Here is a 26,720-nt window from a genome sequence, read left to right on the forward strand (position 1 = left end):
GCAAATTTTGAGAAATTTCTGCAAATTTTGGTTCCTTAGTTGTTTGCCAGAAATTGTCCAACTGGATTCTTTTGGTTAGCTCATCCAAGAAAGGACATTTCTTTACAACTAATTGCATTTTAAATAACTTGGTTTAATGATTTATGTGTTTGAAAAATATAGATTAAAATATTTCATGTAATCAACATTAAGAAAAAATATATCATCTTCAGCATTGTTAACTAAATTAAAAAAACTTAATAGGCTTATTTTACTTTTTTTTTTTTGATCATTCTATGAGTTTTTGTTCTTTTTCTTGTACTTTCGCAAAAGAATTTTGAATTACCTGCTACGATAGAAAATGCCAAAAAACAAAGTAACAGCATGTCTTCTGCCGCCAGCCATAATTGTGTCTTTATGCTGTTTTATTCCTTGAAAGACAACATCATATCACATATCATATGTGATAATGTAAGTCCCATTGAGAGGAGGTGCCAGCTGGGCGTCCTGGGTCTAGTAGGGGCTCAAAAGCTGTGAAACTCACTCATTTCCTGCATCAGGACTTACTTCAGTCCTAGATGAATAGTATTGAAGATATATGCTTAAAATATTCCTAACACCAGGATTTGTGCGTGTGTTTTCTTCCCCAAGAAAGCTATCAACAGCGAAAATTTTGCTGTAAGTTTCCCTGTATCCTTCTCTCCCTCTCTCCCTTCCTCCTCCCCCAAAACTAAAGTTAAAAAGAGTGTTAACTGCCGTTTTTCTGAGACCAGTGGACCTTATCTAGACTCCCAATTCCAATTCCTTGTGAACATACTTTGTAAAGTCCTGTAAGATCCTGTCTCTTTTGACATATCACTGCAAGGTCATACAATAGATAAAACCTAAGTTGCAATTCCGGTTTTCCTCAAAATCTAAGACATGTCACAAATGGTTAACTGCCTGTGTTTCTCGCTCTGGTAACATATTCCTGCCGCACGTTATTTCCGCCTTAAAGAGTTTAAAAGGCAATCGCATAATCTAAATCTGACTACCCGTTCAGGACCCCTTCCACACTGTCGAAGCTGTGTACTTTCACTCTGCTCAATAAAGCCTACATACAGCTTTTTCTCTCTCTCGGTCTGTGTCTCTACCACTCGCCGCAATCAGCCGCCACATTAATTCTTCGGCGTGGCTAGGCAAGAAACTTAGGCGTTACACCATTATTGTCATTTTTTTTTTTCTTTTTTTTGTTTTGAGACGGAGTCTGGCTCTATCACCCAGGCTGGAGTCCAGTGGCGCGATCTCCGCTCACTGCAAGCTCCGCCTCCGGTTCACACCATTCTCCTGCCTCAGCCTGGGAGTAGCTGGGACTATAGGCGCCGCCACCACGCCCGGCTAATTTTTTGTATTTTTTAGTAGACACGGGGTTTCACCATGTTAGCCAGGATGGTTTCGATCTCCTGACCTCGTGATCCGCCCTCCTCGGCCTCCCAAAGTGTTGAGATTGCAGGCGTGAGTCACCGCGCCCGGCCTATTGTCATTTTTTTAAGGAAGTAGTGTGTCCTTTTCTTATCATATATGCATACACTTGTGTTATCAATGCATAATGAAAGGAAATAGATTTAAATTACTGATCTTCGTCCTATTGAGAAAAAGAATTCATTGACTTCTTCCATTAGAGGAAATTTCAACTGTGAATTTACCGGTAGATTTTGAAGGCATGTGAGACTTGGTTTCTTGGTTTTCTTCTCAGTATTTTGTAAAAACACTGTTTTCAGCCTTCCATACATTTAATGATTATTCCTCTGCTTAGGTTGCATTTGTAAAAAAAAAAAAATCATAATCAGCCGGGCACGGTGGCTCACGCCTGTAATCCCAGCACTTTGGGAGGCCGAGGCAGGCAAATCACGAGGTCAGGAGATCGAGACCATCCTGGCTAAACACGGTGAAACCCCGTCTCTACTAAAAATACAAAAAAAAAAAAAAAAAAAAATTAGCCAGGCGTGGTGGTGGGCGCCAGTAGTCCCAGCTATTAGGGAGGCTGAGGCAGGAGAACAGCGTGAACCCGGGAGGAGGAGCTTGCAGTGAGCCAAGATCTCGCCACTGCATTCCAGCCTGGGCAACGGAGCGAGACTCTGTCTCAAAAAAAAAAAAATCATAATCATAGCTTATATGGGGAGAGGGAAGGGTACGTGGAGGCAAAATTTACATAAGCAGAAGTATAAGTAAGTAAAACTAAGAACTTTCTTCCTATTCCCATATATTCCTATACTTTTTCAGCAAGTAGCTCTGTGACTAGGGTATAGTTTTTCTAAACTTCAGATGCAAAATAGGTACGGCAATTTATACATTCGACTCTAGCATTATAGGTGATGAGGAAAAGTAATCCCTTACTCAGGAAAGGCATTGCTGTCATTATTTACTTTTTTGTGACGTAATACAGCTGACTATAGGCTTTTTAGTACAGAAAATATTTTCTAGAACCTACCTTAGAGACAAGGTCATAATAAGCAATCAATGTTTATTTGAATTTGGTTATATAGGATATATTTGAGAAAGACAAATGGAAATATGGCTATAAAAGTTCTATGTTTTCTCTTTAATTGGTTTGTATAAATAATTTCAATTTTATTTCCCATGACTATGCAGTAATACTTTATAGAAAGATAAAAATAGCATTTTCAGTTTTATTAAATTATTGAAAATTATTATTTGCTTCACCATATGAGTAATTTTCACTCATAATACATAGACCTTAGATTTTTCCTCAACTGCTTTTATTAAATTCAAATTAATCTTTTCAATGGGAGACTACACAGTTCTTACAGATGCTAATATGTAAGTGTCTATCTAATATGTCAGGATAACCTAGTGATTCCTAGGTTAGAGGCCTTTGGCAATGCCACTTGTCACCTCTTTTCTGTCTTTTGGTTTTCCTTATTCCTTCCTAAATTTCTCCAGCAAGCCTTTTATTATCATCTGAGTTAGAAATAATCAATTATTTCCTGGAAAATGGATAGCAATTACTGACTATCCCACCCATATTACAAATGCTGTATTGTGCTTATTTTACTCATATAATAATAAGTATGCATAGCTGGAATATCTATTAGATTTTGAAGTTTAGCATATTATTAAAAATGGCATTTTTATGTTTAAGCAAAATTATGCGAATGTGAAATTATTGCTAAAAATAATTTCAGGATAATCATGGAGAAATTTATTATTTTGTAGATGAAACTGAAGACTCAGGAAGTTGAGGTCACTTGCCCAACTTCACATAGCTCACAAAAGTAATGTCTTGAGTCGGTTTCAAGGTACTATGTACTAGGGACCAAGTAGTGATATTCTCATTACACCACCAATTATATGAACATTGGCAAAAACTTCCAAATTATTAAATGGCAACAGTCTTTCATAATCTCCAGATAAATATTTTGTTGTGCTTGGGATTTCAACAGTGATATCATTAGTGTGATTAGTATATTGATTAATAGCCACCCAATAATATCTCTACATCGTAATCCTTAGAATCTGTGAATATTATCTCATAAGGCAAAAGATTTGATTAAGCTAAACTTTTGAGAGGTGGAGCTTACCCTGAATTTTTCAATATAATTGGCTCTAAGTTCACTGACAAGAACCCTTATTAGAATGAGCCAGAAGCAGATTTGACAGAAGAGGTGAAAGCAATGTGCCCATAAAGGTAAAGAGAGAAGTGATGAGGCTACAAGTCAAGGAATGCCTATGACCATCAGAAGCTAGAAGAGACAAAGGAGGTATTTGCACCAGGACCTCATGAAGTGTAGCCTTGCACAAACTTTGATTTAGAACTTCTGGCCCCTATAACCATGAGAGAATACATTACCATTATTTAAACCTACCTAGTTTATGAAACTTTGTTACAGCAGCCACAGGAAACTAATAGAGCCAAGAAACCCAAATTGTAGCTGGCACAATGCTGACAAGGATAACTAGAACACTTCATGGCAGAATTTAGCCTATTAGAAAAATAAAATAGATTAAAAATGTTTTTATGGAATAGCAAATGTATATGGAACAATTAGCACGTGTCTGGCAGTATTGTAAGGACTCACGTTACTTCATCCCTTCATGGCAAAATGACTTGAAGTACACAATCTTCAGTGCAAATGAAGGAACTGAGGCAGAAGCTATTTCCTATGTTAAATAGCTAATGAAAAAATAAAGTCTTACAGCCTGACCAAGGTCAATCAACAAGTAAAGACTAAGGCTTGAATCTATTAAGATTAGGCTTAACAGAAATGAATGTGAAGTCACAGCTTGCATTAAAATACAAACAATGAAGAAGGATAGATACAAAATCAGCAATTCTTAATTATTTCCTGTGGACTTGTAGGCTGTAGTTCAATGTGATATCACATAAACATTTGGGAAGGGAATTTAAAAAGTTAAAGAAATGTAATCACGATGTTCAGAACATTACTGGTAAAAGGTTTTTTAAATGCGTAATTAGATATCATGTCCATTTTTGGGAATGGAAAAACTACAGTGAGAGTTTTGACAAAATGTATAATACCCAAAATGACAAGTAATGTCCAACGAGATCCTCTGGAGAAATTTAGGAGATGTAACTTTTAAATCTGAAAGCTGTATCTTTAAGTTTATGTTCAAATATGTCATAGCATCTCAAAGAAAAGAGGAAATAAACTTTGTTGATATTGCCTACAACACAGAATCTGGACTAAGGATAGAAACTGTAAGAGGGTAGATATTTAGAAAATTTCTAAGCCACAAATAAGAACTCTGAGAAACTGTATAAGACAGAATAAGAATACATTAGAGAAAAGATCAAATCAACTGAGGGCAAAATGAAACCACATGCTGATGAACAGACAATATTGAATGAGGAGAAAAATAATTAGAAAGAAAAGTGAAATACTGTATGATTATTCAACTGTAAGTTCCAGATGTGAATAATCAAAAAGTATGTGTAAAAGAGAATACTTAAGAAAATCTTTTATGACTGAGCTCTGCAGTGCACATGTATAGAGCTTCATGTTTTTCCTGCGTCTCATTACGTTACATGTAAATTCCATTTCATAATCATAAGGAAGCAGTATTCTACATAAGGGAGACATACTGGGGCACATTTGCTTGCATGGATGCAACTCTAGTCTCCTGGTAGGGAGTGAGAAAGCAAAATAATTTAAATGGAGAAGTTTGCTTTCCACTTAAGGACAAGGTGAAACTGAGACGGGGAAGTGAGATCCTGTTAAGTCATCAAAAAAGAAGTTTTCATATGCTCCTCACAGAATAAACATCTCTTTGTACTGAGCATGGCTGTCATTTTTAAACATATAACTTTTTCATATGATGTACACTATAAATATAAACTTCATTTGAAGCTGAATGAAAGCAATAGTGGAAGACAATATCTGGAATTAGGTTTATTGAGAGAAGTTATGTAAACTTTCAATAATAATACTAATGAGCATTTTAAGGGTAACTTGATTATTTGTCAGCTTTGCACTAGGAGAAACCTTCTTAATAGTCATTAATACATCACAAGCCAGGCTGTAGAAGGAAAATGTTATGTCACCTGAAATCTATATTTAACTATGGAGCACTGTATGTTATGTTTTATTTGAATATGCCTAGGTTACTACAAGGTACATTTACTTAATTGGAGGACTAGAAATCAGGTTTGGAAAGGAAAGACCTCCAGAACTCCAGAGCTCTTCTTAGTCAGCACTGAAGTCTAGGATCTACTTCAGCAGAGATGGTCCAGTCTGGACCTTCCCACTTCTAGCCTGGATGTCACTATCATCCTCATTGATGTGGTGTCCAGATCACCAAGTATCTCTGCTTTTTATGTAAAAAAAATTCCTGCTGGAGTATCAGATTGGAAAATGGTAGGACATTGACCTGCACCTCTGGCTGCTAGGGTTTAGATAAAGAGAATTTTTCTTTTTCTGTAGCAAGGGAGAGTTAAAACCCATCAGCAATATATGTAAAGGGACAATCTACTCAATAGGAAATATTAATCTTACAGAATCATGTATAAAAACAACCAATTAAATATTAAATGGTGTATTAATAATTTATTGTGAAATATTAATGATAACAAAAGGGGCATAATATCCTGAGTCCAGATGGAACGAACATCTTGATAAATACTATCTGGTGGCAATGTAATGGGGCATTCTGGATGAGTAAGTGAAACATATATGTGAAAATTTTAAATGATTCAATTACCAGGTTTTCCAGGATATTCTAAATTTGAAGATATTTTCCCTCATAATTCCAAAGCCATATTGGCATTTCACTATGTTTTAGTCTTTATAAAATAATTATTATAAAATTATTAATAATTTCTCTTTACTCCATTCTTAATTTAGATCTTGGCATTACTGAGGAATAGCCTAAGGAATAAAAGAGTTGATTGAATAGATAGCTAAAATCCATGCAATGTAAACTGATTAAACAAACATGAGGAGGATGAATTATATGATCTCTACTCTTTGGATGATTCCTCACAGTTGAATTATTAGAAAAGGACAGATAACATAATGTTCCTAAATAGATTTATTTAAACAGCAGCAGCAGTTGAGTGGAATAAAATTTAAGTATGGGTAAATCATCCAACAGAGATTTAGAACTATACTTTTATAAACAAGGTAAACCCCTACCTCCTTTTCTTCCTTTATTCTTTCTGGACTTCTTCCTGGGAACAAAAACACACTGATTAGTGATACCTATTAAATGAATACCTCCAGTTTATTTTCTTACCAAGAAAGAGGAAATGATAACAGAAATTATTTGGGGTTTACTTTAGAGAACTTTAACATTTTCCATCCTAAAACAATTATTCAAGTAATATTGTAATCCATATGCCTTTATCATATTTTTGATTTGGCATGGCAATTTTTAAAGTAACTTAAAATATTTGCAATTGACGTAACCTTCAATATATAGTAAATATTTGACATTTGAAAATAAAGCTTTTATGACATGCATTTCAATGGACCCAAAGGAAACTATTTACCACTCAATTTTGGGGTCTATAGTAATCAGTTAAACATAAACAGCCTCAGCAGAAACTTTACAAGCCACGAGAGATTGGAAAACCTATTTTATTTTCAACATTCTTAAAGAAAGACATTCCAACCAAAACTTTCATAACCCACCAAACTAAGCTTCACAAGTGAAGGAGAAATACAGTCTTTTCCAGACAAACAAGGGCTGAGAGAATTCATTACCACTAGACCAACCTTATGAGAGACCCTTAAAGGAGTTGTAAACATGAAAACAAAAGAAAAATACCTACTACTGCAAAAACACACTCAAGTACATAGCCTACAGACCCTATAAAGCAACTACACAATAGAAAACACAAAACAATCAGGCAACAATTTTATAATAGTATTAGAAACTTACATATCTACATTAACTTTGAACGTAAATAGTCTAAATGCCTCACTTAAACAGCACGTAATGGCAAGTTGCATTAAAAAAATACCCATCGATCTACTATCTTCAAGAGACTCAACTCACACTTAAAGACATCCATACACTCAAAGTAAGTGGTTGGAGAAAGATCTATGATCTACATGGAAAACAAAAATGAGCAGGGGTCACTGTTCTTGTATCACAAAAACACAGATTTTAGACCCACAAGAGTAAGAAAGGACAAAGAAGGATATTAAACAGTGATACAGGACTCAGTTCCACAAGAAGACTTAACTATCCTAAATATGTATGCTCCCCAAAATTGGAGCACACAAATTCAAAAATCAAGTAGTTCTGACCTATAAAAAATGTAGAAAGCCAAACAGTAATAGAGGGGGACTTCAACATCTCACTGTTAGCATTAGACAGATCATAGAGGCAGAAAACTGACTAAGAAATCTGGTTATTAAACTTGACATGTGACCAATTAGACCTAGTAGACATCTACAGAATTCTCCAGCCATCAGCCACAGAATATACATTCGTCTCATCTGCACATGGAACATATTCCAAGATTGACCACATTGTTGGCCATAAAGCAAGTCTCCATTAATTAAAAAAATCAAAATAATACCAGCCATACTCTTAGACTAAAGTGGAATAAAAATAGAAATCAATAGTAAGAAGATCTCTCAAAATCACACAATTACATGGAAATTAAACAACTTGCTCCAGAATGACTTTTGGGTAAAGAAGAAAATTAAGGCAAAAATGAAAAATTATTTGAAATGAAGGAAATCATAGACACAACATACCAAAATCCTTTGGGATGTAATAAAAACAGTGCTAAGAGGAAAGTTTACAACATAAATCACCTACCTCAAAAAGTTAGAAAAATCTCAAATTAACAATTTAACATCACACCTGGAAAAACGAGAAAAAGAAGAGCAAATCAACCTCAAAGCCTGTAGAATAAAAGAACTAAAATCCGAACAGAACTGAATGAAATTGAGACCCCAAATTTCATACAATCAATGAAACCACAAAAGCTGGTTTTTTGAAAGGATAAACAAGATTTATAGACCAGTATTTGGACTAATGAAAAAAAAAAAGAAGATACAAATAAGCACAATCAGAAACAACAAAGGTAACATTACAACTGATCCCACAGAAACACAAAAGATTAACAAAAACTATTATGAACACGTCTATGCCCACAAATTAGAAAATTTAGAACAAAATCAATGAATTCCTAGAAACACAATTTCTAAGATTAAATCAGGAAGAAATTGAAATCCTGAACAGCTCAATATCAACTTCTAAAAGTAAGTCAGTGTGGGGGTGGAGCCAAGATGGCCGAATAGGAACAGCTCCAGTCTACAGCTACCAGCATGAGCGACGCAGAAGACGGGTGATTTCTGCATTTCCATCTGAGGTACCGGGTTCATCTCACTAGGGAGTGCCAGACAGTGGGCGCAGGACAGTGGGTGCAGCACACCGTGCGCGAGCCGAAGCAGGGCGAGTCATTGCCTCACTCAGGAAGCGCAAGGGGTCATGGAGTACCCTTTCCTAGTCAAAGAAAGGGGTGACAGACAGCACCTGGAAAATTGGGTCACTCTCACCCTAATACTGTGCTTTTCCGTCAGGCGCACCAGGAGATTATATCCTGCACCTGGCTCAGAGGGTCCTACGCCCACGGAGTCTCGCTGATTACTAGCACAGCAGTCTGAGATCAAACTGCAAGGTGGCAGGGAGGCTGGGGGAGGGGCGCCCAACATTGCCCAGGCTTGCTTAGGTAAACAAAGCAGCCCGGAAGCTCGAACTGGGTGGAGCCCACCACAGCTCAAGGAGGCCTGCCTGCCACTGTAGGCTCCACCTCTGGGGGCAGGGCACAGACAAACAAAAAGACAGCAGTAACCTCTGCAGACTTAAATGTCCCTGTCTGACAGCTTTGAAGAGAGCAGTGGTTCTCCCAGCATGCAGCTGGATATCTGAGAAAGGGCAGACTGCCTCCTCAAGTGGGTCCCTGACCCCTGACCCCCGAGCAGCCTAACTGGGAGGCACCCCCCAGTAGGCGCAGACTGACACCTCACATGGCCAGGTATCCTCTGAGACAAAACTTCCAGAGGAACGATCAGACAGCAGCATTTGCGGTTCACGAAAATCTGCTGTTCTGTAGCCACCGCTGCTGGTACCCAGGCAAACAGGGTCTGGAGTGGACCTCTAGCAAACTCCAACAGACCTGCAGCTGAGGGTCCTGTCTGTTAGAAGGAAACCTAACAAACAGAAAGGACATCCACACCAAAAACCCATCTGTACATCACCATCATCAAAGACCAAAAGTAGATAGAACCACAAAGATGGGGACAAAACAGAGCAGAAAAACTGGAAACTCTAAAAAGCACACCACCTCTCCTCCTCCAAAGGAACGCAGCTCCTCACCAGCAACGGAACAAAGCTGGACAGAGAATGACTTTGACGAGTTGAGAGAAGAAGGCTTCAGATGATCAAACTACTCCGAGCTACAGGAGGAAATTCAAACCAAAGGCAAAGAAGTTGAAAACTTTGAAAAAAATTTAGTCGAATGTGTAACTACAATAACCAATAAGAGAAGTGCTTAAAGGAGCTGATGGAGCTGAAAGCCAAGGCTCGAGAACTACGTGAAGAATGCAGAGGCCTCAAGAGCCTATGCGATCAACTGGAAGAAAGAGTATCAGGGATGGAAGATGAAATGAATGAAATGAAGCGAGAAGGGAAGTTTAGAGAAAAACGAATAAAAAGAAATGAACAAAGCCTCCAAGAAATGTGGGACTATGTGAAAAGACCAAATCTATGTCTGATTGATGTACCTGAAAGTGATGGGGAGAATGGAACCAAGTTGGAAAACACTCTGTAGGATATTATCCAGGAGAACTTCCCCAATCTAGCAAGGCAGGCCAACATTCAGATTCAGGAAACACAGAGAATGCCACAAAGATACTCCTCGAGAAGGGCAACTCCAAGACACATCATTGTCAGATTCACCAAAGTTGAAATGAAGGAAAAAATGCTAAGGGCAGCCAGAGAGAAAGGTTGGGTTACCCACAAAGGGAAGCTCATCAGACTAACAGCGGATCTCTCGGCAGAAACTCTACAAGCCAGAAGAGAGTGGGGGCCAATATTCAACATTCTTAAAGAAAAGAATTTTCAACCCAGAATTTCATATCCACCCAAACTAAGCTTCATAAGTGAAGGAGAAATAAAATACTTTACAGACAAGCAAATGCTGAGAGATTTTGTCACCACCAGGCCTGCCCTAAAAGAGCTCCTGAAGGAAGCACTAAACATGGAAAGGAATAACCGGTACCAGCCACTGCAAAACCATGCCAAATTGTAAAGACCATCGAGGCTAGGAAGAAACTGCATCAACTAACGAGCAAAATAACCAGCTAACATCATAATGACAGGATCAAATTCACACATAACAATATTAACTTTAAATGTAAATGGACTAAATGCTCCAATTAAAAGACACAGACTGGCAAATTGGATAGAGTCAAGACCCATCAGTGTGCTGTATTCAGGAAACCCATCTCATGTGCAGAGACACACATAGCCTCAAAATAAAATGATGGAAGAAGATCTACCAAGCAAATGGAAAACAAAAAAAGGCAGCGGTTGCAATCCTACTCTCTGATAAAACAGACTTTAAACCAACGAAGATCAAAAGAGACAAAGAAGGCCATTACATAATGGTAAAGGGATCAATTCAACAAGAAGAGCTAACTATCCTAAATATATATGCACCCAATAGAGGAGCACCCAGATTCATAAAGCAAGTCCTGAGTGACCTACAAAGAGACTTAGACTCCCACACAATAATAATGGGAGACTTTAACACCCCACTGTCAACATTAGACAGATCAACGAGACAGAAAGTTAACAAGGATACCCAGGAATTGAACTCAGCTCTGCATCAAGTGGACCTAATAGACATCTACAGAACTCTCCACCCCAAATCAATAGAATATACATTTTTTTCAGCACCACACCACACCTATTCCAAAATTGACCACACAGTTGGAAGTAAAGCTCTCCTCAGCAAATGTAAAAGATCAGAAATTATAACAAACTCTCTCTGAGACCACAGTGCAATCAAACTAGAACTCAGGATTAAGAAACTCACTCAAAACCGCTCAACTACATGGAAACTGAACAACCTGCTCCTGAATGACTACTGGATACATAACGAAATGAAGGCAGAAATAAAGATGTTCTTTGAAACCAACGAGAACAAAGACACAACATAACAGAATCTCTGGGACACATTCAAAGCAGTGTGTAGAGGGAAATTTATAGCACTAAATGCCCACAAGAGAAAGCAGGAAGATCCAAAATTGACACCCTAACATCACAATTAAAAGAACTAGAAAAGCAAGAGCAAACACATTCAAAAGCTAGCCGAAGGCAAGAAATAACTAAAATCAGAGCAGAACTGAAGGAAACAGAGACACAAAAAACCCTTCAAAAAATTAACGAATCCAGGAGCTGGTTTTTTGAAAGGATCAACAAAATTGATAGACCGCTAGCAAGACTAATAAAGAAGAAAACAGAAGAATCAAATAAACGCAATAAAAATTGATAAAGGGGATATCACCACTGATCCCACAGAAATACAAACTACCATCAGAGAATACTACAAACACCTCTATGCAAATAAACTAGAAAACCTAGAAAAAATGGATAAATTCCTCGACAGATACACTCTCCCAAGACTAAACCAGGAAGAAGTTGAATCTCTGAATAGACCAATAACAGGCTCTGAAATTGTGGCAATGATCAATAGCTTACCAACCAAAAAGAGTCCAGGACCAGATGGATTCACAGCCGAATTCTCCCAGAGATACAAGGAGGAACTGGTACCATTCCTTCTGAAACTATTCCAATCAACAGAAAAAGAGGGAATCCTCCCTAACTCATTTTATGAGGCCAGCATCATCCTGATAGCAAAGCCAGGCAGAGACACAACCAAAAAAGAGAACTTTAGACCAATATCCTTGATGAACATTGATACAAAAATCCTCAATAAAATAATGGCAAACCGAATCCAGGAGCACATCAAAAAGCTTATCCACCATGATCAAGTGGGCTTCATCCCTGGGATGCAAGGCTGGTTCAATTTAGGAAAATCAATAAATGTAATCCAGCATATAAACAGAACCAAAGACAAAAACCAAATGATTATCTGAATAGATGCAGAAAAGGCCTTTGACAAAATTCAACAATGCTTCCTGCTAAAAACTCTCAATAAATTAGGTATTGATGGGACGTATCTCAAAATAATAAAAGCTATCTATGACAAACCCACAGCCAATATCATACTGAATGGGCAAAAACAGGAAGCATTCCGTTTGAAAACTGGCACACGACAGGGATGCCCTCTCTCACCACTCCTATTCAACATAGTGTTGGAAGTTCTGGCCAGGGCAATTAGGCAGGAGAAGGAAATGAAGGGTATTCAATTAGGAAAAGAGGAAATCAAATTGTCCCTGTTTGCAGATGACATGACTTTATATCTAGAAAACCCCATCGTCTCAGCCCAAAATCTTCTTAAGCTGATAAGCAACTTTAGCAAAGTCTCAGGATACAAAATCAATGTACAAAAATCACAAGCATTCTTATACACCAACAACAGACAGAGAGCCAAATCATGAGTGAACTCCCATTCACAACTGCTTCAAAGAGAATAAAATACCTAGGAATCCAACTTACAAGGGATGTGAAGGACCTCTTCAAGGAGAACTACAAACCACTGCTCAATGAAATCAAAGAGGATACAAACAAATGGAAGAACATTCCATGCTCATGGATAGGAAGAATCAATATTGTGAAAATGGCCATACTGCCCAAGGTAATTTATAGATTCAATGCCATCCCCATCAAGCTACCAATGACTTTCTTCACAGAATTGGAAAAAACTACTTTAAAGTTCATACATATGGCACCAAAAAAGAGCCCGCATCGCCAAGTCAATCCTAAGCCAAAAGAACAAAGCTGGAGGCATCACGCTGCCTGACTTCAAACTATACTACAAGGCTACAGTAACCAAAACAGCATGGTACTGGTACCAAAACAGAGATATAGATCAATGGAACAGAACAGAGCCATCAGAAATAACGCCGCATATCTACAACTAACTGATCTTTGACAAACCTGAGAAAAACAAGCAATGGGGAAAGGATTCCCTATTTAATAAATGGTGCTGGGAAAACTTGCTAGCCATATGTAGAAAGCTGAAACTGGATCCCTTCCTTACACCTTATACAAAAATTAATTCAAGATGGATTAAAGACTTAAACGTTAGACCTAAAACCATAAAAACCCTAGAAGAAAACCTAGGCATTACCATTCAGGACATAGGCATGGGCAAGGACTTCATGTCTAAAACACCAAAAGCAATGGCAACAAAAGCCAAAATTAACAAATGGGATCTAATTAAACTAAAGAGCTTCTGCACAGCAAAAGAAACTACCATCAGAGTGAACAGGCAACCTACAAAATGGGAGAAAATTTTTGCAACCTACTCATCTGACAAAGGGTTAATATCCAGAATCTACAATGAACTCCAACAAATTTACAAGAAAAAAACAAACAACCCCATCAAAAAGTGGGCAAAGGACATGAACAGACTCTTCTCAAAAGAAGACATTTATGCAGCCAAAAAACACATGAAAAAATGCTCACCATCACTGGCTATCAGAGAAATACAAATCAAAACCACAATAAGATACCATCTCATACCAGTTAGATTGGCGATCATTAAAAAGTCAGGAAACAACAGGTGCTGGAGTGGATGTTGAGAAATAGGAACACTTTTACACTGTTGATGGGACTGTAAACTAGTTCAACCATTGTGGTAGTCAGTGTGGCGATTCCTCAGGGATCTAGAACTAGAAATACCATTTGACCCAGCCATCCCATTACTGGGTATATACCCAAAGGACTATAAATCATGCTGCTATAAAGACACATGCACACGTATGTTTATTGTGGCACTATTCACAATAGCGAAGACTTGGAACCAACCCAAATGTCCAACAATGATAGACTGGATTAAGAAAATGTGGCAAATATACACCATGGAATACTATGCAGCCATAAAAAATGATGAGTTCATGTCCTTTGTAGGGACATGGATGAAACTGGAAATCATCATTCTTAGTAAACTATCGCAAGGACAAAAAACCAAACACCTCATGTTCTCACTCATAGGTGGGAATTGAACAATGAGAACACATGGACACAGGAAGGAGAACATCACACTCTGGGGACTGTTGTGGGGTGGGGGAGGGGGGAGGGATAGCTTTAGGAGATATACCTAATGCTAAATGATGAGTTAATGGGTGCAGCACACCAGCATGGCACATGTATACATATGTAACTAACCTGCACATTGTGCACATGTACCCTAAAACTTAAAGTATAATAATAATAAAATAAAAGTAAAAATAAAAAAGAAAACAGCTGACAATCAGAATTTGTAATATGAATACCAAGACATTTAACAGATATTTAGCATAAAAAGGAAATTTTATCATCCAATGAACACATGAAAACATGATCTCTTCATTAATCATTAGCCTAATGCAAATAAAATCACATTGAGATAACACTTCATGCCTACTAGAATTCAAAGCCAAACAACCAGGACAAAACAAAACGAGACCCAAAATACCAAAAGTAGGCAAGTAAATGGAGCAATTGATATTCTCATTCACTGTTGGTAAGAGGGTAAATTACAATAACCAATGTAAACAAATGGCTGCTGATATCTATTAAAGCTAAACATTTACATACTCTATGACCTAGAATTCTACTACTATGTGTTTATCCAGTGAAATGTTCACGTGTGTGCAAAAAGTGAAAAGTAAAAATGGAGGGAAGTTCATCATAGCACTATTTGCAATATCCCCAAATGGAAAATAACCCTAAAAAGGTTTATCAACAATAGAATTAAGAAAAGAATATTGTTATATTCATATAATAGAATTCTATATAGTAAGGATAATAAATACGCTACAACTAAAAGCAGTAACACGGATAAATGCCAAAAGCATAATAATGACTGAAAGAAGCCAGGCATGAAAGAAAATACATGCTATATAATTTCCATTTATACAAACTTTAAAAATAAAATTAGTCTTCGGTATTAGAAATCAAAAAAATAAATAAATAAAAATAAAAGTGAGTCAATGACAAAAAAATTTAAAAAAATTTAAAAAGTCCCAGAAGACATGAATTCACAACCAAATTTTAGCAGATGTACAAAGAAGAGCCAGGATCAATTTGACTGAAACATTTCCAAAAGCCCAAGGAAGAAAGACTCCTCCCTAACTCATTCTATGAAGCCAGCATCACCCTGATACCAAAACCTAGCAAAGATATGATGAAAAAAGAAATCTATAGGACAATATCCCTGATGAAAATAGATGCAGGCCGGGCATGGGTGGCTCACGCCTGTAATCCCAGCACTTTGGGAGGCCGAGGCAGGCACATCACAAGGTCCAGAGTTTGAGACCAGCATACTGAAACCCCATCTCTACTAAAAATACAGAAATCAGCTGGGCGTGGTGACGTATGCCTGTAATCCCAGCTACTCAGGAGATTGATGCAGGAGAATTGCTTGAACCCGGGAGGTGGAAGTTGCAGTAGCCAAGATCATGCCACAGCACTCCAGCCTGGGCAACAGAGTGAGACTCTGTCTCAAAAAAAAAAAAAAAAAAGAGAATATAGGTGCAAAAACCCTGAAGAAAAAAAAAAAACACTAGCAAACCAAATCCAACAGCACATCAAATGGTTAATTCACCACAATCAAGTAGGCTTTATTCCTGGGATGCAAGGTTGGTTCAAGATATGTAATTCAATAAATGTGATTCACCATATAAACAGAATTAAAAACACAAACCCTGTGATTATCTGAACAGCTGCAATAAAAGATTTTGGTAAAATCCAACATACCTTCATGATAAAAACTCTCAATAAACTCAGTATCATAGGAATAGAACCATCTATGACAAATCTATAGCCAACATTATACTGAATGTGCACAAACTGGAACCATTTCCCTTGAAAACTGGAACAAGAAAAGGATGTCCACTCTCATCCCTCCTATTCAACATAGTACTGGAAGTGCTAGCCACAGCAGCCAGGCAAAAGAAACAAACAAAAGGCATCCACATTGGAAAAGAGGAAGTCAAACTATCTCCCTTTGTGGATGATATGGTTCTATACCTAGAAATACCTATAGACTCTGACAAAAGGCTCCTGGAAATAATAAACAATTTTAGTAAAGTTTCAGGATACAAAATCAATGTACAAACATCAGTAGCATTTCTCAACACCAATAACCTGTATGCTGAGAGTCAAATCAAGAGTGCAATCACATTTCCAATAGCCAGAGAAAAAATAATACCTAGGAGTACACCTAACCAAGGAGGTGAAAGATCTCTTTAAGGAGAACTGCAAAACACTGCTGAATGAAGACATAAATGACACAAACAAATGGAAAAATATGTCATGCTCATGGATTGGAAGAATCAATATAGTTAAAATGGCCATAATGACCAATGCAATGTATAGATTCAGTGTTGTTCCTACCAAACTACCAACATCATTTTCACAGAACTTTAAAAAAAAAAAAAAAAAACTCTCCTAAAACTCATATGGAGGAAAAAAAAAAAGAGCCCAGATAGTCAAAGCAATCCTAAGCAAAAAGAAAGCTGGAGGCATCACCCTACCTGACTTCAAACTATAAGGCTACAGAAACCAAAATAGCTTGGTAATGGTACAAAAACAGGCAGATAGACAAATGGAACAGAATAGAGAATTCAGAAATAAAGCCACACATCTACAATCATCTGATCTTTGATGAAGTTGCTAAAAATGAGCAATGGCAAAGAACTCCCTATTCAATAAATAGTGCTGGGATAGTTGGCTAGCCATATTCAGAAGAATGAAACTGGGCCCAATTTTTCACAATACACAAAAATTTACTCAATGGATTAAATATTTAAATGTACTATGTCAAACTGTAAAAATCCTAGAAGAAAACCTAGGAAACACCATTCTATCTATCAATCTTAGGACAGAATTTATGACTAAGTTTTCAAAAGTCTTTGCAACAAAAACAAAACTTAACAAGTGGGACCTAATTAAACTTAAAACTTCTGCACAGCAAAATAAGCTATCAACAGAGTAAAGAGACAACCTACAGCATGGATGAAAAAATTTGCAAACTCTGCATCTGATAAAGGTCTAATATCCAGAATCTATAGGGACCTTAAGAAGGAACTATAAGGCATACAAGGTGTCAACAAAGATGTTAAAAAATACTGCACATTATTAATCATCAGAGAAACACAAATCAAAACCACAAGATACTACTTCACACTAGTCAGAATGTCTATTATTAAAAACTCAGAAAACAACAAATGTTGGCACTTAGAAACCTAAAAAAGATTTTCTTCTTGGTTCCTTATATTTTGATATCTTATATTTAAATCTTTAATCCATCTTAGGTTAATTTTTCTACATGGTGAAACATAGGAGTCCAGTTTCATTCTTCTGAATACGGCTAGCCAGCTATCCCAGCACCATTCATTGAATGGGGAGTTCTTTGCCTATTGCTTATTTTTGCCAGCTTCATCAAAGATCAGATATTAGTGTGAATGTAAATTAGTTTAGCCACTATAGAAAGCAGCCTGATGATTTCTCAAAGAACTCAAAACAGACCTACCATTTGACCCAGCAATCCCATTACTAAGTATGTAGATTAAAAAATAATAAATTGTTCTACCAAAAAGACATATACACTTTCATGTCCATTACAGCACTATTCACAGTAGCAAAGACATAGGTTCAGTCTAGGTGCCTATCAGTGGTGGAGTAGTTAAAGAAAATGTGGTACATACACATCATGTAATATTATGCAACCATAAAAAAAAATGAAGTCATATCCTTTGCAGCAACATGAATGCAGCTGGAGGCCATTCTTCTAAGTGAAGTAACACAGGAAAAGAAAACCAAATACTGCATGTTCTCACTTAACAGTGGGAGCTGAATATTGGGTACTCATAGACATAAAGATGGCAACAATAGGCACTACTAGAGGGTGGAGGTAGGAAGTGGAGCAAGGGTAAAAAACATAACTCTTGGGTATGATGGTAAGTACCTGAGTAATGGGGTCATTTGTTTTCCTAAGCTCAACATCACACAATATGCCCAAGTAACAAACCTACACAATGTACTCCCTGACTCCAAAATAAAAATTGAAAAAAATTCTTTCTTAAAATAAAATGAGAAAAAATAAACACTTTTTAGCTACTATTATGAAACCTGAATTGTTTCTTCTTGACTTTGTATTTCTATCTTTCCTCAAGTCCCAGTATTTTATCCTAACAAATGTAGTGTCTTTGTATATTTGAAATTCTATCCTCCAAATGATCATATCACACTTCTTTGATAAAAGAACAATTATATACATTTATTATTTGTTAAAATATTCTGTGGGTCTAAGCCTGTACTGGGTATTTTTTTCTGGACTGAATTATCATTACATGTTTTAGTAGTACGCAACTGACAAAATCAAATAATACAGACATGGTTTGTATTCCCATTATTTTAGTATTTCATAGACAAATATTATATAGTGCTAGAAAGTCTTCAGCCTCTATAATATTCCTTTATATAAGAAATATTTTAATATAAATAAGTAGGTAAGAATAAATGTTTTATTTTAGCAATGCTACTCAGTATTTTGATTTTTTCCTAAAGTTATATGTCAAAATAAAACATTGTTATACAATAAAATTAAATTTAGTAATCCATCTGTTTTTAGTTTATAAATTTCCTTTTAATTTTGTTGAAAACAACACATTGGACACCACCTATTTATCAAGACATCAAATTATTTAGTTGTGCCTGCAAAACTTCTATTTTACTTTGTTTAGCTAAAATTAAACAAAACTAGGACAAAAGTCTTATCATATAATTGTAAATAGTGCCATTTAAGATACTGCTTGCTGTACCTATCAAGTGTGAAAACATTTGTGTATTTATATATAATTATATATTCAGGCTTAGTTTTATTTTGTAGATTCTTTTAACATGTCTTACATTGGCACAACAAAAGCTTCTAGCTTCCACCTGGGATTTTAAAAACTGAAAATAATATCTCTTCCACTCTGACAACAATAACAAAGAGACAGGTAATTGCATAATTGCAACTTTTCTTAGCTTAGTTGGAGAGCTGAAGTTGCAGGGCAACAAAATAACCTTAAATTTGAGGTATGACGATTGCCGAGTAGAGATGCAATCCAAGCACTTGCTTACCAGTGTAGGATACAGCTGCTAGTAAGAAGAATTTAGCTACAATTGTTGATTAATTGCTCAAGGCCAAGTGTGAGAGCACAGAACACATTGCACTTCAGACATCACATGGCCACTCACAGCCTCTTTTCCACTGATCTCATCAAATTTTTAGAGGAAAGATTGAGGTCTGGGAAAGAAACTGGAGAAAGCCTCCTACAAGTTGTAGGTTGGATGTGGGGAAAACAGCAGAGTTCCTGGTGCAAAACCCAATTCATATTCTTCTCCCCTAATTTTAACTTTCAGCTCTTATATCTACAATCTGTTTTAAACTAAATGTTGTTATGGATAATGAAAAAATGGGTTCAATTTTTTTTTCCATTCAGATATCTACTTGGAATCAATTATTGAAAGATGACCCTTTTCATCTTGAATTGTTGTGGTGGCTCTTTTGAAAATCAATTGACCATGTGTGTACAGTCCAATTTTTGGCTCTCTATTCTGTTTTATTGGTTTATTTGCCTATCTTTATGCCTAAATGACAATATATTATTTACTGTGGTTTTATATTAAGTCATAAAATCAGGTAGTGTATATTTTTGAACTTTTATTTTGAAATAATTTGTTTTAGTTATTCTAGGTTATTTGCTTTTCCATGTAAATTATGGAATCAATTTCTTAATGTTTATAAAAACAAAACAAAACAGAAATGCCTACTCAGATTTTATTAGAATTACATTACATACATAGATTAGTTTAGGGACAATGTACATCTCTGTAATATTGTTTCATCCAACTAATGAACAGATATACCTGTCTTTTTATGCAGTCTTTCCTCATTTCTCTCAGGAGTTTTTGGAGACTTTAGGGTAGAGGTCTTGCAAGTTATTTTATTCACTTAGTTCCTAAGTTGTTGTTTTATTATTTAATACTTTTAAAAATTTTTGGTAAAATATACTCAATGTAAAAATGTATCACTTTAACCATTTTCAAGTGTGCAATTTAGTAACAGTAAGTACTTTCAAATTGTTGTATAACCATCATCACTATCCTTCTTCATAATCTTTTCATTATCCCATGCTGAAACTCTGTACCTATTAATAATAACTCTCAATTTTCTCTTCCCCTCAGTCCCTGGTAAGCATTATTTTCCTTTCCATCTCCATGATTTTAACTATTCTAATTACTTCATATAAGCAGAATCACACAATAATTCAATTATTGTCATTTTGTGTCTGGTTCATTTCACTTAGCATAAAGTCGTCAAGGTTCATCTATGTAGTAGCATGTATTAGAATTTTCTTCCTTATTAATGCTGAATAATATTTCATTGCATGTATTTGCCCTACTTTGTTTCATCTTCTCTCAATGGATATTTGGGTTGTTTCTACCTTTTGAAAATTGCGAATGATGCTACTCTGAACATTTCTGAACTTCATCCTCGACACAAATGTGTCCAAAGCAAAGAACTAACCAGAGCGACCCTATCAGAGGTTTATGGGTGACTTCACTAGTTAAGGAAAGCTTCACTACTACTCATTTCCAAGTCTACCTTTAGTTGGCAGCCTGGAGGTAGAAGCAAATAACCTTGAAGGTAATGGATCTCCAGTTCCACAGCCACTCCCTTGAACAGACTTCTATGATTGCTTGGAGTTACTGTTGGCTGTAGATTGTTCTGGGAGAAGAAATGAAGACAGATTGCGAGTAAGAAGCATTTCTATGTAAGTAGTTCTGGTAAATAACTTAAAGCAATTTAGTAAGAAATGGACCTGAACTCCAATGCACTAGCAATTACTTATGATTTCTTTTCTTATCTTAAATAAATATTTACTTTCATACCTAATTTTCTACTTGCCATTTTGTATTCTCTTTCTTAAAGCAGACTTTTTACCTTTTATAAACTTCAATTTTCTCAAAATTGTGGTCTGTCAATGGGAGGAGCATTTTAAAAGCTGGAGCAATACACAGACGGAAATTACGGATGAGTGAGAAAGATGACTTTCTCTTTTGAATGTGGGGATGGATAATTCAGATAGAAAAGTTAAGATGGATGATTTGACATGTTACCTCAACAAAAGCATTCTCTCAAGTCAGGCAGAATACATTTAGTGTTTATGAAATTTGAGTATATGAAACATGGCTCCCTTCAGCCTGCGGTAGTTGTTTATACAAATTTGTATAAGGTGTGCATCCCAGTTTGAGGAGCGTTTCCTGGACAGCATTGTTTTGTGCCTACAGTCCTCTTAATGTGAGTATTTGAATGGCCTGACTACTCAATAATACTGTGATACACCTGTATACAAGATAGATATTGTTTTTCATTTTACCATATACAGTCTAATTTGTATTCATCAATTCTGAATAATTTTTTACTGACATGAACATTTTGTTCTGCTTTTTGGGAAGAATAGAAACATGTTGTTTTAATTTCTTCATACTTATTGATGTCTCCTTTATTTCTCAATAAAAAATACCTAGCGTGATATAGATAGCAAATAACTCTGTAGAGTGAAACAGGCCAGGATTTGTTATTTACATCTATCCACGACTGTGTGACATTAGAATGGATGCCTTTCTGTAGTCTATTTTTTCACTGGAATGTTATAAGAATTGCTTTGAGATGGCATCCATTTACTCATTTGTGTACTTATTACTGTATATTTACTGTATGTTGGATACTCTACAAAGGGGTAGAAACACTAGTTTACACTGAGTAAAAAAGCCATGTGTACTCAGGTTTTTGTCTGAATTTTTAAACATTTTTGTCTATACAGTGTATGAATATACTTTCAATATATAATAGTGCTTCAAGGTTTATGTAGTTGCCTACCCTACCCCGTGCCAACCCCAAAAGACTAGAGACACAATCACTTTCAACTCTCTTGTGTTTGTGTAGATGACTAGGTTCTTAAATATGAACTTCAGATATTTTCTAACCAATTACTATGCCATAATGTAACTTGCTTCTTATACTTCCACCTATTGCAGACACGTTGATTTCAGTCTCTTCCACTTTGCTAAATCAGTTACAACTAATCTATTTGTATTTCTTCTCCCAAAAGCTGTTTTTTTAATTTTCATATTTTTACTGACACTCTCTTCTAGTTGTCCTTTCTCCCTGAATTTTGATTCTGTAGTTTTGCACATTTTCCCATTCTTTTTTTTACTGCCATTTTACTTGAGGTTCAGTAGGAAATGATTATAGTACTTATGTTTAACAAATGATTTTTAATGGGGGACTTCTCAGTTACACAGGTCGTACAGTTAATTCTATCACAACCCTATGTAAAAGTATTAAGTGCAAAAGCTGACATTAAAAGATATTTGATAAAAGCAAGTCTTTTTTTTTTTCTCCTTCTTCCTGGTTCCAACTAGAGATATAAGTAGTCTATTAGGTTTGATGAAGCATCTAGTAATGGGTACTGCATTTCTGTATGGGCTATTTTCCTGACATGAACAATTTAATGAGGTAACATAAAACACAAACCATGTTTTCTGGATTTCGATGATTACAGGAAAAAACATACACAGCTGATTTTTACTTTGTTTGAAATCACCCGTAATAAAGCCCTTGTGTCTGTTCAGATCAAGGTTTTCAAATACAGTATCTCATTGTTGGACTGAATTCACAAAATCCCATAAATTTTCTAATCAAATTATTGCTGGGTATGACATAAAAGTATAATATTTCTATAATAGGGTGATAACATATCAAGGCAAGCCAAACATACTGAAGTTTAAAATTTTCTGGAAAACTTTATATATTTCATGGCTCAAAAGGATACTTAAAAGTGCACAAAGCTTTCACAATTCTAATTTTCAGTACTGTATGTTTTTTTATTCATGAATAAAAAGTAATGTATTTTTATAAATATATAACACATAAAGAAATACTAAGATTCCATACCAAAATTTCCACAGAGGCATGAATTGCTATACATTTTTTTCTCCATTTATTCAAAAGAACCCAACTAAAATTATTTATTATAATATTTCAGATATAATAAAACCAGTGTGATCCATCAAGTAGCAGTCTTTGAGGAGTTATTTAAATTCTGCATGATGCTCATAGCTGAAACTGTGTGCTTGAAACTTGCTTTATAATCGAATTTCTATGAATGGAATATAGAGGTTATAAAAAATGAGCTAAGATGTGAAAATCTTATGAGGTAAGAGGTATGATCTCTACACAATGAAAATCTCTAATGAAGGATAAGGTGTAGGACTATTCCTAATTTTTAGTGGTTTGAAGTTGTATATTATATTATGCATTTTCATTTTGATTCAGGCATAATTTCTAGGCCATAGGTTTTAACTGGAGACCATGATTCAAAGGATTTTAAGAGGTGAATAAATCCATTGACCTTGAATATAAAAAATATTATGCACAGAGAGTTTTTAAGATTCTTAACAAACTCTATAAAATGAAATATTTAAGAATTACTGCAAGCAATACATTTAAAATGATCAGTTGATGCTTCTATATTATTGATTAATATTATTATTAATAGTAGTCAATGCTAGAAATTACAGTATTTCCTATAAAAAAAGAACTGTTTTTTAAAATCAAAAGTTAAGTATTTTTTTTTTCTATTTTGGAAAATACCTACCTCGTTGAACTTTGTATGCAGGGTTATATCTAACGTTTAGACTTTAAAAGTTAAAATAAATATATAAACAAAAATAACAAGCACTGTGACCAGTTGAAAGGGACTTTACATGATGTCACAAAGTATAAATTCCTGAGAAGATGAAAAGGAATGATTAAAAAAAGAGATCTCAATGAGCCAATATAATTTTCTCAGACTTTACTAGGAAGCAGCAGAAGTATCCAATTGCTATCAATCCTTCACCACCACCGTATATCTCTAGTTTATAAATGAAAAAGACTTAGTATTAAACAGGAAAGGTATTTATTTGCTTCCATACTGTACAGTATTAATTGTGACAAGTTACTCCTTTTCATAATGTGAGAGGAAAAGGGGGAGGGTGTTCAAATAAGAGTGGAAGGCTCTAAAATAAGTTGTTAGTGGAGACGGAGAACATCTTCAGGAAGGAAAGACTGACATCTCTTTCCCTGAATAGTTGCTGAGCTGTAGAACTTGCAAACTCACCATATGTAGTCGTCAGAATGAAGCAGAACATAATGGGGGATTTCTTGGAAGAATATGCCATAGGTCCCTTACAGCTTAGGGGAAAACTGGCTCTTTGGGGAGGTGTAGAGACTTTTAAGTATTCACTATATTATTCTGAGACAGAAGGGCCTGAGGGATCCATGGTACAGGGTACCTGAGAAGGCTATAGAAAGCATGTCAATCATCTTAGTTCTTTAAAACTCTCAGACTGGCCAGGCACGCTTGTTCATGCCTGTAATCCCAGCACTTTGGGAAGCCGAGGCGGGTGGATCACGAGGTCAGGCGTTCGAGACCAGCCTGACCAACATGATGAAACCCCGTCTCTAAAACAAACAAACAAAACAAAAACAAACAAACAAAATAATTAGCCGAGTGTGGTGGTGCGAGCCTGTAATCCCAGCTACTCAGTAGGCTGAGACAGGAGAATCACTTGAACCCCTGAGGCAGAGGTTGCAGTGAGCAGAGATCGCACCACTGCACTCCAACTTGGGTGACAGAGTGAGATTCCATCTGAAAAACAAAAAAAAAAAGTAAAAGAAAAAGAAAAACATACTCTCAGACCACGAAGAAGAAAGACCCATTACATGATATGTCTCAACAAGAAGCAGTATGGAAGTTAGAGAATGGGTAGGAGCTCCAATGCTGTTTTGAAAGCTACATGATCAAGTGATGGGACACTGACTACAGGGATGGTGTTGGTGCATCAGCCTTGGCTGGGGGAAAAAGGAATAATAGTTGTTCCTCTCTAAGAGGATCCTCTGTGACAAAGAGACTGAAGAGAAGCTGAGCACCACCCCAAAGAAAAATAAACATCATTCACACAAAGTGATCACATAAGCAGAAGTTACCATCAGCAGGCAAGATTAGATCCAAACTGAGTGAGGCCAAAAACATTTCTGTTTTCCTGAGTGGTAGCTAATTACACATTTCTGTTCCCTGACCTAACTCAAAGGAATGTAAGTTTTCAAATAGGAATATAGTGGGAAGTAAGTATTTGGATCCAGATCTACTCAGGCATCCCTTATAGGTATCCAAGAATCTACTTTTGAAAGGTGAAGCCAGCTGGGCTTCTGGGTCGGGTGAGGACTTGGACAACTTTTCTGTCCAGCTAGAGGATTGTAAAAACACCAATCAGCGCTCTGTGTCTAGCTAAATATTTGTAAATGCACCAAACAGCACTCTATAAAAACGCACCAATCAGTGCTCTGTTTCTTGCTAAAGGTTTGTAAACGTACCAATCAGCACTCTGTAAAAACGTAACAATCAGTGCTCTGTGTCTAGCTAAAGTTTTGTAAACAGACCAATCAGCACTCTGTAAAATGGACCAATCAGAACTCTGTAAAATGGACCAGCCAGCAGGACATGGGCAGGACCAAACAAGGGAATAAAAGCCGGCCACCCTAGCCAACAGTGGCAACTCGCTTGGTTCCCCTTCCATGCTGTGGAAGCTTTGTTCTTTCACTCTTCACAATAAATCTTGCTGCTGCTCACTCTTTGGGTCTGCACTACCTTTATGAGCTATAACACTCACAAGGAAGGTTTGTGGCTTCATTCCTGAAGTCAGTGAGACCAGGAACCCACCAGGAGGAACAAACAACTCCAGATGTGCCACCTTTAAGAGCTGTAACACTCTCTGCAAAGGTCTGTGACTTCACTCCTGACGTAAGCGAGACTGTGAACACACCAGAAGGAAGAAACTCCAGACACATCTGAACATCTGAAGCAACAAACTCCAGACGCACCATCTTTAAGAGCTGTAACACTCACTGGGAGGGTCCTTGGCTTCATTCTTGAAGTCAGCAAGACCAAGAACCCACAAGAAGGAATAAATTCCAGAAATACTTTGAA

The sequence above is a fragment of the Pongo abelii genome, chromosome 1 (genome assembly GCF_028885655.2).
Source record: "Pongo abelii isolate AG06213 chromosome 1, NHGRI_mPonAbe1-v2.0_pri, whole genome shotgun sequence".
NCBI lineage: Eukaryota > Metazoa > Chordata > Mammalia > Primates > Hominidae > Pongo > Pongo abelii.